Source organism: Dipodomys spectabilis, unplaced genomic scaffold, assembly GCF_019054845.1.
Source record: "Dipodomys spectabilis isolate Male_0828 unplaced genomic scaffold, ASM1905484v1 ptg000197l, whole genome shotgun sequence".
Lineage (NCBI taxonomy): Eukaryota > Metazoa > Chordata > Mammalia > Rodentia > Heteromyidae > Dipodomys > Dipodomys spectabilis.
In genome coordinates this window covers 16,476,781-16,493,304 of record NW_024870874.1, presented here as the reverse complement: position 1 = coordinate 16,493,304, position 16,524 = coordinate 16,476,781, and the positions used below count along the sequence as shown (strand labels likewise).

The window sequence follows — 16,524 nt, the reverse complement described above, 5'->3', positions numbered from 1 at the left end:
GTCTGGGGCTTGAATGCTTGAACTCAGGGCCTGGGCACTGTCCCTAAGCTTCTTTTGCTCAAGGCTAGCACCCTACCACTTGAGCCACAGTGCCACTCCCAGGCTTTTCTGTTTATGTGGTACCTGAGGAATTGAACCCAGGGCTTCGTGAATGCTAGGCAAGCACTCTACCACTAAGCCATGTTTTCTTTTATTTTTTTTCTTTTTTTAAGTTTGAAATATTTAAGCCATCTCCTGCTATAAGCAAAGGGATGGAAAAATGGTTTGTCATTTGATACAAGTAGGAAGGTGAGCTTAAGGTCCCATGTACTTTTCTGGTCCTCGTACAGAGGAATGGGCCAAACCAAAGCTGTGGTCCCGGGTGCCTGGGTGATGGTCCAGGTTCTCTTTACTCATCTTCGTGGCCAGTGGGAAGAGGATTTGTATGAGGGTTGCCATCTCCCCAAGGAAAAGGCTTGGTCCTGATGCGAAGATGGGGGTAGGCGACGAACTCCTTGCCTGTTGTGCTCTTCGTGGCGAGATCTCAGGAAGACATTGAGCATGCTCACTCCCACCCCAGGCAGCGTGACGAAGTAGGAGAGGGCCTTCCACAAGCGAGCTGAGCCCTCCTCGCTGTGCGTGCCGCCGGACGCTCGACGTGGGCTGCCCAATCTGGGACGGGCCAAGCAGCCGAGAAGCTCGGGACACCAGCACCGCAGCTGCCACCATGTTGGTTCTCCACCCATTTTCTTTCTCTTTCTTTCTTTCTTTCTTTCTTTCTTTCTTTCTTTCTTTCTTTCTTTCTTTCTTTCTTTCTTTCTTTCTTTCTTTCTTCCTTCCTTCCTTCCTTCCTTCCTTCCTTCCTTCCTTCCTTCCTTCCTTCCTTTCTTTCCTTTTTTTGCCTTGGCTTGAACTCAGGGCTTGGCTGTCCCTGAGCTCTTTTGCTAAAGGCTTACACTCTACTACTTCGAGCCACAGCCCCACTTTTGGTTTTCTGGAGGTTAACTAGAGATAAGAGTCTCCAGGACTTTTCTGTCCAACCTGGCTTTGAACTGCAATCCTCAGATCTCAGCCTCCTGAGTAGCTAGGGTTACAGGTGTGAACCAACAGTGCTCAGCCTTTCTGGATAGTTTTTGTTGTTGTTGTTGTTGTTTTGGGTTTGTTTTTTTTTTTTGGTCAGTCGTGGGGCCTGAACTCTGGGTCTGGGCGCTGTCCCTCAGCTCTTCAGCTCAAGGCTAGTGCTCTATCACTTGAGCCACAGCGCCACTTCCAGCTTTTTCTGCTTATGTGGAGCTGATGAATTGAACCCGGGGCCTCATGCATGCGAGGCAAGCACTCTACCACTGAGCCACCTTCCCAGCCCCTCTGGCTAGTTTTTGTTTGTTTGTTTGCCAGTCTTGAGGCTTGAACTCAGGACCTGGGTGCTGTCCTTGAGCTTCTTTCACTCAAGGCTAGGGCTCTACCACTTGAGACACAGTGCCACTTCTGCCTTTTCTGTTTACGTGGTACTGAGGGATTAAACCCAGGGCATCAAACATGCTGGGCAAGCACTCTACCACTAAACCACATTCCCTGCCTTATATCACTTTTAAAATAAAAAATTTAAAGGTATTTTTTAAAAAAAAATTAGCCAGGGGCTGGGAAGGTGGCTCAGTGGTAGAGTGCTTGCCTTGCATGCCTGAGGCCCTGGGTTCGATTCCTCAGCACCACATAAGCAAAAAGAAAAAAGCCGGAAGTGGCGCTGTGACTCAAGTGGTAGAGCGCTAGCCTTGAGCTGAAGAGCTGAGGGACAGCGCCCAGGCACAGAGTACAGGCTCCACAACCGGACCCCCCCCCCAAAAAAAAAAAAAACTAGCCTGAAAAACACAATATGTCTTCACTAAAGTTAAAAAAAAACAATCAAATGTTATTTAGGAGACATGCATACGTAGGAAACTATAAAGTGGAGAATAGACATTCCCATGGAAGGGGATGGAAGAAGAAAAGGATGTACATAGCGGGGGATACCAGGGCTATCAAAGACCGCAGAATGGCGCCTCTCCAGCTGCGTAGAAGATGTATTGATGGTTGTCTTAGTTTGTTTTCTGCTGCTATAAGAAAATATCACAGGCTACCACACTCTGAGTAATTTATAAGGAACAGACTTTATTTCTTACTGTTCTAGAGGTCAGGGCTGGGGATGTAGCTCAAGTGACAGAGTGCTTGCTTAGCATCCGTGAGGTCCTAACTTCTGACATGCATAGCCTGTTCTAGATAAAGTCAAATAACTTCCTATTCCTGGCCAGAAAGTCAGATGAAGATATATCTGGTGTCTGCTGAAAGCCTTGCTGCTGTATCATCACTTGGTGGAAGGCAGAAGAGCAAAAGAGAGCTTGACCTTCTTCCACAAGCCCTTTTCCTTGCATCATGAATCCATTTATGAGTGTGGAGCCCTTGTGACCTAAATGCCCCTCAGCAAGCCCTCTATCTAATATACGTCCCTTGAAGATGAAGTTTCAACATGAATTTTGGAGGGAAGGGAAGCAGTCAAACCATAAAATTTATTCTCTAAAGAAATGCTTCTAAGTCCAGCCTCCGCCGGGAGGATGTTTTACCACATTTCCCTGGAGCACGAGATCCTGCTGCATCCGCGGTACTTCGGCCCTAACTTGCTCAACACGGTGAAGCAAAAGCTATTCACCGAGGTGGAGGGGACGTGCACCGGGAAATACGGCTTTGTAATTGCTGTCACCACCATCGACAATATGGGTGCAGGTGTGATCCAACCTGGGCGAGGCTTTGTCCTTTATCCAGTTAAGTACAAAGCCATTGTTTTCCGGTCCTTTAAAGGTAAGGTTGTGGATGCTGTGGTCACTCAGGTGAACAAGGTTGGACTTTTCACTGAAATTGGGCCCATGTCTTCCTTTATCTCCCGTCATTCCATCCCATCAGAGATGGAGTTTGATCCAAACTCCAACCCACCTTGTTAAAAGACAATGGATGAGGACCTTGTGATTCAGCAGGATGATGAGATTCGCTTGAAAATTGTAGGGATCCGTGTGGACAAGAATGACATTTTTGCTATTGGCTCCCTGATGGATGATTATTTGGGGCTTGTGAGCTGAGCATGGACTGCTATGACTTTTTTGGTCCTGACTGGGGAAGTGTGACCTTCATACTTGCTCCTTGGTCCAGAGGCTGATTCTGGCTGTTTGCAGGAAAACAAAGAAAGTTCCTTGACTCCAGAAGACATCTGGCACTTGCCGCTCACTATGTGTTCTAATTATTAAAGGTCCTTGTTTCTGAAAAAAAAAAGAAAAAAAGAAATGCTTCTAGCCAAGCACAGGTGGCTTATACCTAGCTACTCAGGAGGCTGAGATCTGAAGATTGTGGCTGGAAGCCAGCCCCTGTGAGACTCTTAGCTCCAATTAACCACTCCAAACCTGGAAGTGGTGCTGTGGTTCGAATGGTAGAGTGTTAGCCTTGAGCTCAAAGAGCCTCAGGGACAGCCCCCAGGGTCTGAGTTCAAGCCCCACAACTGATTTAAAAAAAAAAATTAAGAAAATGCTTCTGGGGCTGGGAAGGTGGCTCAGTGGTAGAGTGCTTGCCTTGTATACCTGAGGCCCTGGCTTCGATTCCTCAGCACCACATAAGCAAAAAGAAAAAAGCCAGAAGTGGTGCTGTGGCTCAAGAGGTAGAGCGCTAGCCTTGAGCTGAAGAGCTGAGGGACAGCGCCCAGGCCCAGAGTTCAGGCTCCACGACTGGACCCCCCCCCCCCAAAAAAAAAAAAAGAAAATGCTTCTGGCCAAGCACTAGTGGCTCATGCCTGTAATCCTAGCTACTTAAGAGGCTGAGATCTTATGGTCATGGTTCAAAGCCAGCCTAGGGAAGGAAAGTCTGTGAGATTCTTATCTCTGATTAACCACCAGAAAAACCCAAAAGTGGAGCTATAGCTCAAAGTGGTCTTGAGCAAAAATATGCCTAGGGACAGCACCCAGTCCTTGAGTTTAAGCCCTAAGACAGACAGAAAAAAATTTAAAAAGCTGCTTCTAGCTCTGTGTAGTTGTTCTTGCCTATAATCCCAGCACTTGGGAATTAGAGGCTGGAGGATTAAGAGTTTGGGGTCAGCCCAGGCTACGTGGCAAGATCTTGAGTTAATAAACTTAATAAACCAAGCCAAACAAAACAAAGCCCACTTCTGGGAAAATGCAGTAGACTTACTTTTCCCTATTCCCTGTTAATATAAATTAAAGCCTTGAGCATTTATATATGACAAAAATAAAATAAGAAGCTGGGTGCTAGTGGCTCACACCTGTAATCCTAGCTACTCTGGAGTCTGAGATCTGAGGATCATGGTTCAAAGACAGGCCAGGCAGGAAAGTCCATAAGACTAAACTACTCAGGAAAAGCTCTGAGTACAAAGAGGCTCACAGATAGCAACCAGGCCCTGAGTTCAAGCTCCAGGACTGGCAAAAAAATTAAATAAAATAAGACGACTCTGAACCATGGAGAGAAGAAGATGAGCCAGGTCAGGGCCCCAGTGTTGAGATCCCTGGATTTCCCTTTTCCTCTTTAATCCCAGAGCTAGAATTGAAGAAGCCAGCAACCAGAAACGACACAGGCCAAAAGATTCCTGGAAGCAGGAAAACAATGGCCTCGCAAGACAAAATTTTTACATAATTGCTCTACTCTAGCAAAACACAGCCAAAGAAATTAAACTGCTTATAGTGAAGTGGGGAACCTGGCAAATATTCTTAGGCTTTATAGTTACAAGGGAGAGATTCCTTCAAGAGAAGCAAAGAGGAAAAATGTTGCTAAAAGAGGAACCCAGGAGAGACCAACAGGGCCTCAGGAAGACCAGAAGCTGAGCAAATCCTCTTCTTTCTCCCCTCAAATCTCCTGGTATTGTATGACCTTGGAGTCAAGAGAATCCATGGAGGCACAGGCAAAGGTGACAAGGAGTTTTATTTGGCTGGCAGCAACTGCCTTGTCCAGGGAGGACCAAGAACAGCCCCAGCCTACAGTGGGACAGAGTTTATATCAGTCAGAACTACCTGCAGGTGGCCGTTTACAGATGCTCAAAGATCATAGAGGTGAGGATACTTTTCAGCTGTGGCCAGGACCAGGCCTACAGCATTCTTTCTGGAGGCCAGAGATTCAGGACTAGAAGTGAGGGTTATCAAGGAATAAAAAAAGCTGGTTACTACAATATCTCTGTCTCTTACAATCTATGCTTTCATCTTTAACCCTGGCCTAGTGCCTGTAGGTATTTTTTTGTTCTTCTGTCTAGAGCTTTTTCCACTGTCAGACTGGACCACTATCATCCTATCTATGGCCTCCTGAATAGTTGAGGTGACCAAGATGGTCCACTATGCCCAGCATGTTAGTTGAAATGGTGTCTCACTAAATTTTTTTGCCCTGACTTCAAATCATCCTGATCTCTGTCTCATAAGTAATTGAGATGGCAGATGTAGGCAGATGACTTTTTTTTTTTTTTGAGGTAGTAAGGATAGTGGTTATTTTTTTTTTTTTATTTGTGAACATACTGTACAGAGGGTAGTGGTTATTTTTTAAATGGAGTCTTGGACTTTTTTGTCCAAGCTGGCTTCTAACCATGATCCTCTGGATCTCAGCCTCCAAGTAGCTAGGATTATAGGTGTGAGTCACTGGTACCCAGTTTATGATGGTAATTCTTTTTTTTTTTTTTTTAGGGGGGGGTCCGGTTGTGGGGCCTGAACTCTGGGCCTGGGCACTGTCCCTCAGCTCTTCAGCTCAAGGCTAGCGCTCTACCACTTGAGCCACAGCACCACTTCTGGCTTTTTTCCTTTTGCTTATGTGGTGCTGAGGAATCGAACCCAGGGCCTCTGGCATGCAAGGCACGCGCTCTACCACTGAGCCATCTTCCCAGCCCCTATGATGGTAATTCTTGAGGCATGAAAAAAAAATGAATGAGCAGACAATGGTACTACTAAGTCATCCTAGTCTAGGCCGGGGCCCACATTCCGCCCCTAGCTGTCCATTAACAGTTAGTTTCTGGTTTGGCCCTCAGACATTGTGTAGCAGAAACAAACCATTCCCACTAGGATCTGTCTGAACTCTTGACCCACGGAATCTATTGACATACACAATGTGGGAAGGAAGGAAATTAGTTCAATACGTGAGTCTGAAAGTCCAGGAAGAGGCTGAGTTAGAGATGTAAACTAGGAAGTTGAATAAGCTGGCCTGTACAGGGAGATAGCTCTATAGTGAGGCCCTTGGGAAGGAGGGAGGGATAACTTTTTGCCCAGGGTGACCTCTCCAATTCCCAAGTAACTGGGATTACAGGTGCAAGGCACCACAGCTCGACTCACATTTCCCTTCTTTTTTGGTATTGAGGATTGAATTTAGTGCCACACACATACTAGGAAGGCACTCTACCACTTGAGCCATGCCTCAGCCATTGGTTGAGATGGTCTCTTGAACTTTTAGGCCCAGATGGCCTCATTTGTGATCCTCCAAGCTCCATCCCAAGTAAACAGGGTTGAGCCAGTGATCAGTCTTATATTTCCCTCCTTTAAAACGAATGGGTTTTGGGTTCTTCTGGGTATTTTAACTCAGTACTTCTCACTTGCTAGATAAATGTTGTACTGCTGAGCCAAACTTCTAGCCACATTCCTCCGTATGTGTGTGTGTGTGTGTGTGTGTGTGTGTGTGTGTGTGTGTGTGTGTGTTGCTGGTATTGGGGATTGAACTCAGGGCCTAGCACTGTCTCTTAGCATTTTTTTTCCTTTTCTCCTTTCTTTCTTTCTTTCTTTCTTTCTTTCTTTCTTTCTTTCTTTCTTTCTTTCTTTCTTGCCAGTTCTGGGGCTTGAACTCAGGGCCTGGGCACTGTCCCTGAGCTTCTTTTGTCAAGCCTACCACTCTACCACTTGAGCCACAGCTCCACTTCCACCTTTTTCTGTTTATGTGGTACTGAAGAATGGAACCCGGGTCCTCATACATGCTAGGCAAGCACTCTACCACTAAGCTACGTTCCCAGCCCCTCCCCTTAGCTTTTTTACCCAAGGCTGGTGCTCTATCACTTGAGACACAACTCTATTTCTGGCCTTTTGGTGTTTAATTGGAGTTAAGAATTTCTGTATTTGTCTGCTCTGACTGAATTTGAGCCACAATCTTCAGAACTCTGCCTTCTGAATAGTTAGGATTATAGGCATAAGCCACAGTGATAGGCTACATTTCCCTTTTTATTTTATTTTATTTTTTGCCAGTTCTGGGGCTTGAACTCAGAGCCTGGGCACTGTCCCTGAGCTTCTTTTGCTCAAGGCTAGCACTCTACCACTTGTGCCACAGTGCCACTTCTGGCTTTTTTCTGTGTATGTGGTAAGAGGAATTGAACCCAGGCCTTCATGCATGCTAGGCAAGTACTCTACCACTAAGCCACGTTCCCAGCCCACATTTCCCCTTTTAAGGGAAAAAGATGACAGTGACCGATCACATCCAGTATGCTGTGCTCTCTCTAAGCACACTCAGGTCTCCAACCCATCCTCTGTGTGTGTGTGTGTGTGTGTGTGTGTGTGTGTGTGTGTGTGTGTGTGTGTGCGCGCGCGCACGCGCACGTGTGCAGGGACTAGAACTCAGGGCTGGGCATGTACCCTTAGCTTTTTATCCAAGGCTGGTGCTCTTCCACTTGAGCCACAACTCTTTCCAGCTTTTTAGTGGTTAACTGGAGATAAGAGTCTCATAGACGTTCCCTTGGCTGGCTGGTTTCAAACTACAATCCTAGGAGCTCAGCCTCCTGAGAAGCTAAGATTACAGATGTGAGCCACTGGCACCCAGCTGTCCCTGTCCTTTAATTGTGCTGCTACTGCTTCCTCCTGAAATCATCTGTCCCTCTTCCCATCCAGCCTGGCTAACTTCTCTGTTTTCAGGTCTCAACCAAAAGTTTTCCAACTCTAGGAGATACCCCAAATGGCTCACACAGGAGTAGGTGTCTAATCTGAACAGCCCACACATACAGGAGATATGGAGGGTTCTTCAACAACAATGAGAGTTCAAATTGTTAACTGTTAAAACAATGACCTCAGCTGTCATGAGAGCTGCCTCAAGCTCACTCACCGGAACTGCAGAGCAGTGCAGTCCTATGCTAATTAGTCCAGGGATGATTTCTATTCCCATAGATCATCATTCAAGCGCAGGCAACTAGTATTCCTCCATATTCCTAGTCCTCCAAGAGGAAAAGCCCCTGACCTTACCATCTCTTGGGCCATTGCTATACTCAGAGATCCTGCAGCCCCCTGATCTGGCTCCCTGCTCAGAGCTTGAAGACTTCCTCCCCAGGAGGAAACCCACCCCATCTCACATTACACACTCATACACTCACAGTGTGGGCCCCCAGGCCTCCTCCAATCTAGTGTCCCACTTCTGGATCCTCCCCTGGAGTCAGGCTGCAATCTCCTTGCCAGTTGCCTGAGCACCTACCCACTGCTTTTGTAGATAATAAAAATCCTGTCTCTCAGATAGATTATGCAAAAGACCCTAAACTCTTCTCTCCCCATTATCACCTCCAGGAGGCGCAGACTTCCTAACAAGCAGAATAGAAGCCTGCTTACCATACTGGAAGGGAAGATGCTTTTCATTCCTCCTAAGGCGTCCACTGCAGCCAAAATAAGCACAAGTTGAGTACTACAATACCTTGTACTCACACCTCATTTCAGCCAAAGCAGGAAGAGGACAGATTACAGCTATGTTATAATTCTGTCTCCCTGGTAGCCTTAGAAATAATTTAAGGACAGACACACCCAGCGGTGGCTCACACTTGTAATCCTAGATACTCTGGAGGAGATCAAAAGGAATGTGGTTCAAGGCCAGCCAGGGCAAAAAGTTCAGGAGACTCCATCTCAAGGAAAAAGTTGGGTGTGGTGGCACGCAACTGTCAGTTGCATGGGGTATGTAAAGGAGGAGGAGAGCAGTCTAACCCAGCCCAGCCCCCCCCAAAAAAGGGAGACTCTAATTGAAAAATAGCTAAAAGCAAAAAGGGTTAAGGGGCATGGTTCAAGTGGTAGAATATTTGCCTAGTAAGTGGGATGCCCTGAGAGTTCAAACTCAGACTGCCTTCAAAATACTCTCTCTCTCTCTCTCTCTCGCTCGCTCTCTCTCTCTTTTCCCAAGAGAGATCCTCATCTTCAGAACACGATAGTGGTTCCTTTTCCTAGATGTTTTTCTTTATTAGGATGGGCTCTCACTCTGTAGTCCAGGCTGGCCTTAGACACTCCCCCCCACCCCCCACCCCCTGCTCTGGGCTGGCGCTGTACCTCCTGAGCAACACTACCTCTAGCCTGGATTTTTGGTAGCTATTTGGTAGCTATCTCAAGGACTTTTCAGTCCAGGCTGGCTTCCAACTGCAATACTCCATCTCTCAGCCTCCCCAGTAGCTAAGATTACAGGTGTGAACCACATTAGCATGAGTTTGTAAAAGCGGGGGAGATGCTTCTATTGCAGTTTTCTATGGTTTGTGACCAAATTGTTGTCACTTGTGAAGATCGGTTTCATAATTAGTCAATAGACTTGACATTCCCAGTTCTAGGCAGTTAGTAGTTGAAGTTTTAATAATTTCGCAAATACAAATACAATGCTTGCCCAAGGAAAACAGAAGACTATTTGCATGATTAGGTAGGTATTTCATTTGATGGTTTGTGTGGGGTGGGGGGTTTGCTTTATTTCGTGTTTCCTTCATCATAGCCTACACTTGACTAGACCTAAAAGACATACCTATTAAGGGACACATAAGCACACAGATTTGTGAGCATGTATGTGTATATCCACGTACGTAATTATTTATATGGCTAAATGTAGAACATGAATCAGAGAATATTTGGGAGAAAGGAAAGGGGAAAGGAAAAAGGTAGAGGGTAAGTAATTTTGTAATACATTTCAAATATATATGAAAACAGGGTAAAGAACCTGGCTGAAAGCTGCAGGTAATAGGGAATGGAGTGAGGAAAGAAAAACAGACTCCCTCGGGAGTAGAGGGTTGGGTTAAGAAGGAAGATGCAAGAGGTTGAATATGATCAAGAGATCATTTGCAACTATGAATATAGAACAATATTACCTATTGACATTGTTTGGGGAAGGGAGGGAAGAAGCAGCCAGGGAGAGTGATAGAGAGGGTGAGTTTGATTGGAATGTGTGGATTGATTAAAAATGTGTGGAGATGAGCACCAGTGGCTCAAGTTAGTAATCCTAGCTATCAGGAGGCTGAGATCTGAGGATACACCTTCCCATGAGGCTTCAAGATGTTAATAAAATTGACCAAATTACAAGGCCCCTGTGGCTCATGCTTGTCATCCTAGCTACTCAGAAAGCTGAGATCTGAGTATTATGATTCAAAGCCAGCCCAGGCAGGAAAGTCCTTGAAATTCTTATCCCCAATAAACCACCAGAAAATCAGAAATGGCACCGTGGCTCAAGTGGTAGAGCACTAGCCTTGAGCTGAAGAGCTCAGGGACAGGGCCCAGGCCCAGAGTTCAAGTCCCACCACTGACAAAACAACAACAAAAAACCTGACCAAATAATAACTGACTCAGCAATGTTGTATTAAAAATGAGAATAGCACAGCTGACCACAGAATTAAAGATCACTCCATCCCTTAAGTGTACATGCCCAAAGCAGGGCTCAAACCTGCACTCAAGACCCTTCTTCCGTAGCTGGGAAGGTGGCTCAGTGGTAGAGTGCTTGCCTTGCATGCATGAGGCCCTGGGTTCAATTCCTCAGCACCACATAAGCAAAAAGAAAAAAGCCGGAAGTGGTGCTGTGGCTCAAGTGGTAGAGCGCTAGCCTTGTGCTGAAGAGCTGAGGGACAGCGCCCAGGCCCAGAGTTCAGGCCCCACAACCAGAACCCCCCCCACCACCAAAAGAAAAGAAAAGACCCTCCTTCCCTCCCCTAGAAACAGAGGAGTTCCTGGAAAGGCGCTCAGTTCTCTCAGTGATTGCAGTGATCCCTGGGCACCAGACACTTAATTCCAGTGATCTGTGTGTGAGGGCTCAAGGGACACCAATCAAAACCCAGCAGGGTTTGAGAGAAAGTATCTCATAACCAACACACATTCATTTCTACAAAACAAGTCAAACCAAACAAATTGATGGATTTTTTTTTCTCTCTCTCTCCTTGACTTAATTACTAAGTTGGTATGTAGCTGGAATGCAGTGGGAAGCAAACCCTTGGACTGTATTCAGAAAATCTTCCCCTTTTCTTGCTAGACCAGCCACACAAAGACACAGCCACATGCAGGTTAGACTTAGGGTTGTCCCTCCTGGGTGAGTTGAGCGGGGATCAGCACCTACCCAGAGGCTTCCTCATCACAGATGGCTCCATGGAAAGGAAATCCATTCATCTGTCTCAGAAGGAAAATCTAACAGAGAGAGCAGACGAGGGGGAATTTATATTCATGGATCGAATGCTTCAGCAGTGCAGGAATCCTCCAGGCTGCTTACAGGATGAGGAAGGCTAGAGAAAAATTCTCTACATAAAACAGACAGCAGTCACTTGAGCTAGAATTCTGAAAAGAGTGATTTCAGTAAAATGAAGAAAGAAAGGAGGGACTCCATCTGAGCATTTATCAACAAATCATCATTGACTACTTTCTTTTTTTATATCTACCAGTAGCCCTGCCTGGCTCTAAGAATAGATTATAGGAGATGCTGGTTTTTACCCATGGGGCTTCTGGCATTGTGAGAAAGGCAGACACTCATCAATTCCAAGAGGAAAATGTGAACTTCAGCATCCACACATATCCATCTCTTCCTTCTGGCCAGGGCTTTGGGTTACTTATTTTTCTGACTATGGTAAAAGATGCATTCAGCCCATAAAAGATATTCTAGAGGTCTCAGAGGATGTCCCCTTTCCTTCTTTAACTACCTACAGAGGAAAATCTGTTGTTAATGAGTAAAATTCGGTTACAAGTTAAGCCTATAGAGCACTTGCTTAATAGGTAGGAGGCCCTTAGGTTCAATGTCAGCACTACCAAAACCAAGCAAACTCTCTTGGGAGCATCTAGCTACTTTGGGGGCTTTCCTTGGACTTTCAAGTAAACTTACTGTCTTTGCCAAAAGAAGAATTAATTTGAGGTGGAATTCAATGATTTCTTTAAAAATATACTAGCCAGGCGCTGGTGGCTCACACCTGTAATCCCAGCTACTCAGGAGGCTGAGATCTGAGGATTGTGGTTCAAAGCCAGCCTGAGCAGAAAAGTTCATGAGGCTCTTACCTCCAATTAACCACCAGAAAATCAGAAGTGGTACTGTGATTCAAGTGGTAGAGTACTTGCCTTGAGCTATAGAGCTCAAGGACCGCGCTCAGATCAGAGTTCAAGTCCATGACCATCAACAACAAATATATATATATACATACATACATACATACATACACACACACAAATAATGGATGGTAACCCCTTAATAGTATATCACTATAAAAGTAATACTTTTTTAAAACCTTCAAAAAAAATCTTCAGACAGCAGGCAGGGACACAAAAAGAAAAATAATGAGAAAAAAATAATTTCAGGGCTGAAATCAGATGTAGTTGGTGGGTGTTTTGTTTTATAGTACTTGGGATTGGATATGGTAGACAACCACTCTACCACTTGAGCCATACCTCCAGTCCTTCTATTTGTATTTGTGAGCATGTGTGCATGCAAGTGTGCAGCTACTGGGACTTGACTTAGGACCTGGGTGTTGTCCCTTAGCTCTTTTGTTCAAGGCTGGTACTCTACCACTTAAGCCACACCTCTACTTTTGGCTATTTTTTGCCAGCCCTGGGGCTTGAACTCAGGGCCTGGGCTCAGTCCTTGAACTTCTCTGTGCTCAAGGCTAGCCCTTGAGCCACAGTGCTACTTCTGGCTTTTTATGCCTGTTTTACTGAGGATTGGAACCCAAGGCTTCATGCATGCTAAGAAAGTCCTCTACTATTAAGGTACATTCCCACCTATAATCCTAGCTACTCAGGAGGCTGAGATCTGAGGATCATGGTTCAAAGCCATCCCGGGCGGGAAAGTCCAGGAGACTCTTTTTTTTTTTTTCAGAGTCAAATTATTTAATTCTGGTTCCATGGCTTAATGCTTTTTTTTTTTTATTGTGAAAATACTGTACAGAGGGGTTACAATTACATGGGCAAGATAATGAGTACATTTCTTATCAAGCATTGTAGCCTCCTTTGTTTCCCCTTCCCATCCCTTCCCATCCTCCCCCCACCCCCACCCCCGGCCCTGCACCAAAGTTGTAAAGTTCATTTTTGACATAACGACTTGTACATCTCATTGTTGCAATGGGTCCACCTGTATCTCTATTTAAACGATTTGTTTTTCCCCTTCCCCTCCACAAATTATACCCACATCAAATACAGTGAAAGCAGGGGTGTCAGGAGACTCTTACCTCCAATAAACCACTAGAAAACTGGATGTAGCGCTATGGCTCAAGCAGTAGAGCACTTGCCTTGAGCTGAATAGCTGAGGGACAGCGTCCAGGCCCAGAGTTCAAGCCCCACTACCAAAAAAAAAAAAGAAAGAAAGAAAGAAAAAAGCTACATTCCCAGCTCCCTCCCCCGCCTTTTCTTTGTAGGTAATTGGAATCAAGAGTCTCACAGACTTTTCTTGCCCAGGCTGGTTTCCAATCACAATCTTTGTATCTCAGCCTCAGAAGTAGCTAGCATCACAGGTGTGAGCCACTGGGTTTTGTTTTGTTTTGTCTTGTTTTATTTATTTATTTATTATTATTATTTTTTTTTGGTCCGGACCTGGGCACTGTCTCTGAGCTCTTCAGCTCAAGGCTAACACTCTACCATTTGAGCCACAGAGCCACTTCCAGTTTTTGAGTGGTTTATTGCAGCTTAGAGTCTCACAGGGACTTTCCTGCCCTGGCTGGCTTTGAACTGCGATCCTCAGCTATCAGCCTCCTGACTAGCTAAGATTACAGGAGTGAGCCACCAGCTCCAGCTACTGGTTTTGTTTTTTGTTTTTTGTGGTTTTTTTGTCAGTCATGGGGCTTGAACTCTGGGCCTTGGCATTGTCCCTCAGCTCTTCAGCTCAACGAGAGTGCTCTACGCTTGAGCCACAGCGCCACTTCTGGTTTTCTAGTGGTTTATTGGAAATAAAAGTTTAACGGACTTTTCCTGCCCGGACTGGCTTTGAACTGTGATCCTCAGATCTCAGCCTCCTGAGTAGCTAGGATTACAGGCGTGAGTCACCGGCGCCCAGCTTGGTTTTGTTTTTGAGACTAGGTCTCCCTAACTTTGTTAAGCATGCCTCAAACTTTCAATCCTCCTGCTCTCAGTGTAGCTGAGATTAGAGGCTTGTGCTCTGAATTGTGAGTTTTTCCTGGGAGTCCTGTCTTTGTTTCCAGTGAAGGAATAAAGAGCCTGTGCAGTAGGGATGTAAACTTGGAGGAGCATCCTGGCACTCTCTGAAAATAGTTTCTGCCCAAACCAAGCTACCTCCCTTTCCTTGGCCACCGTCCGAGGTCATGGCAGGCACACAGGTAACTGCACTTGCAACCCAGCCCCATTTGCAGAGACCTGGCAGGAGGCTTGCTTTTCCTGGGCCTCCAGAGGAAGCATGAACTCTGGGACTAGTGAGGGAAGCTAAGGCTGGAGAACTGACTGGCCCTGGGGATTCACCCTTGCTTTCCTGCCCTAAACATGGGCATCCCCATGGGGATCAGAAGGAAAAACTAGTAGAGGGCATCCCCAACAGCTGCTGTGGAGAAGACATAGGAGAAATCAAAGTAACCTAGAAGTCAGGAGTTTGACAAGGGAACTATTAAGATGATATACCCTGGAAGTGGCGCTGTAGCTCAAGTGGTAGCGCGCTCACCTTGACTTGAAGAGCTGAGGGACAACGCCCAGGCCCAGAGTTCAAGCCCCACGACCGTCAAAAAAAAAAAAACTATATAAGATGATACACCCTGGCTGGGTCCTGGGTAAACAGGAGTGTTGGGCCCCACTGGCAATCCTGGGGAACTCTACCAAGCTTAGGACTTAGGAGGAAGAAGCAGAGACCCTGAGTGTGTTTCTAAAGCTCCTTAGAGCCACACACTAGTGGCTCACACCTGTAATCCTAGCAACTCAGGAGGCAGAGATCAGAAAATCTCAGTTTGAAGAAGTCTATGAGACTCTTTCAGTTGATTAGCAAAAAAGCTGAAAGGAGAGCTAGGCTCAAGTGGCAGAGTGCCAGCCTTGAGTGAAAAAGCTAAATGAGGGGCTGGGAAGGTGGCTCAGTGGTAGAGTGCTTGCCTTGCATGCATGAGGCCCTGGGTTTGATGCCTCAGCACCACATAAGCAAACAGAAAAAAGCCGGAAGTGGCGCTGTGGCTCAAGTGGTAGAGCACTAGCCTTGAGCTGAAGAGCTGAGGCACAGCGCCCAGGCCCAGAGTTCAGGTCCCATGACTGGACCCAAAAAAAAAAAAAAAAAAAGCTTAATGATGGGCTGGGAATGTGGCTAAATGGTAGAGAGCTTGCCTAGCATGCATGAAACCCTGGGTTTGATTCCTCAGTAACACATAAACAGAAAAAAGCTGGAAGTGGCACTGTAGTCCAAGTGGTAGAGTGCTAGCCTTGAGTAAAAGAAGCTCAGGGACAGTGCCCAAGCCCTGAGTTCAAGCCCCAGGACTGGCAAGAAAAAAAAGAAAGAATGAAAGAAAGAAGCTAAGTAAGCCAGGAGCCAGTGGCTCACACCTGTAATCCTAGCAGTTCAAAGCCAACCCAATCAGGAAAGTCCGAGAGCCTCTGATCTCCAATTAACTACCAGAAAATCAGAAATGCTGCTGTGGCTCAAATGGTAGAGTGCTAACCTTGAACTGAAGAGCTTGGGGACAGTACCTAGGCCTAGAGTTCAAGCTCTATGGACAAAAAAAGAAAAAGAAAGAAAAAGCTAAGTGAGAGTACAAAGCATGAGCTCAAGGCGCAGTACTGGCATAGACAAAACAAAACAAAATAAAACAATAACCCCTGATGAAGATTAGAGGTGTATCCCTTTCTGGTACAAGGATCCAAAGGCCTGGACTTCAATCAATAGTAAGTATTAGAAATTTTTTGTGCAGCTAGACTGTTTCCTTCAGTTCCAATGAATTCCAGAAAGTTTCCTTTCCAGGAGGTTAAAACTCCAGCCTCAAAGAGGTAAAGCGATCAACGGACAAACGCACCAACACGTGTGTGTGAATCAGGCAGGCATCAGAGCCAGTGTCCAGGGGAGGAGGAGATAAGTAAGGCCTGGTGGGACCTCTGGCAGGAAAACCAGCTCTGTGTAGTTAGGGGTGGGAAGGAGAAGGGAAACAGCTGGAAAGGACCAGAAAGTCACCCACTAACTCCAAGAAGGACCATATCAACCTTCATGTTACTTCTGAAGCAAATAAAATATAATACAATGCAATACAATACAAATAAGTACAAAATAAAATACAAATAATAAAGGGAAAAAGAGCCGGGTGCTGGTGGCTCACGCCTGTAATCCTAGCTACTCAGGAGGCTGAGATCTGAGGATCGCGGTTCAAAGCCAGCCCGGGCAGGAGAGACCATGAGACTCCTATCTCCAATAAACCAC

The 16,524-nt window shown here is 45.9% G+C and overlaps 2 pseudogenes; one reads left to right on the top strand and one right to left on the bottom strand.

Annotated features, from left to right (window-relative positions):
- Nucleotides 1–269: 269 nt before the first annotated feature.
- On the bottom strand, nucleotides 270–708 carry LOC122121837 (annotated as a pseudogene).
- Nucleotides 709–2,553: 1,845 nt separating this feature from the next.
- Nucleotides 2,554–3,214, top strand: LOC122121809 (annotated as a pseudogene).
- The last annotated feature ends 13,310 nt before the right edge of the window (nucleotides 3,215–16,524 follow it).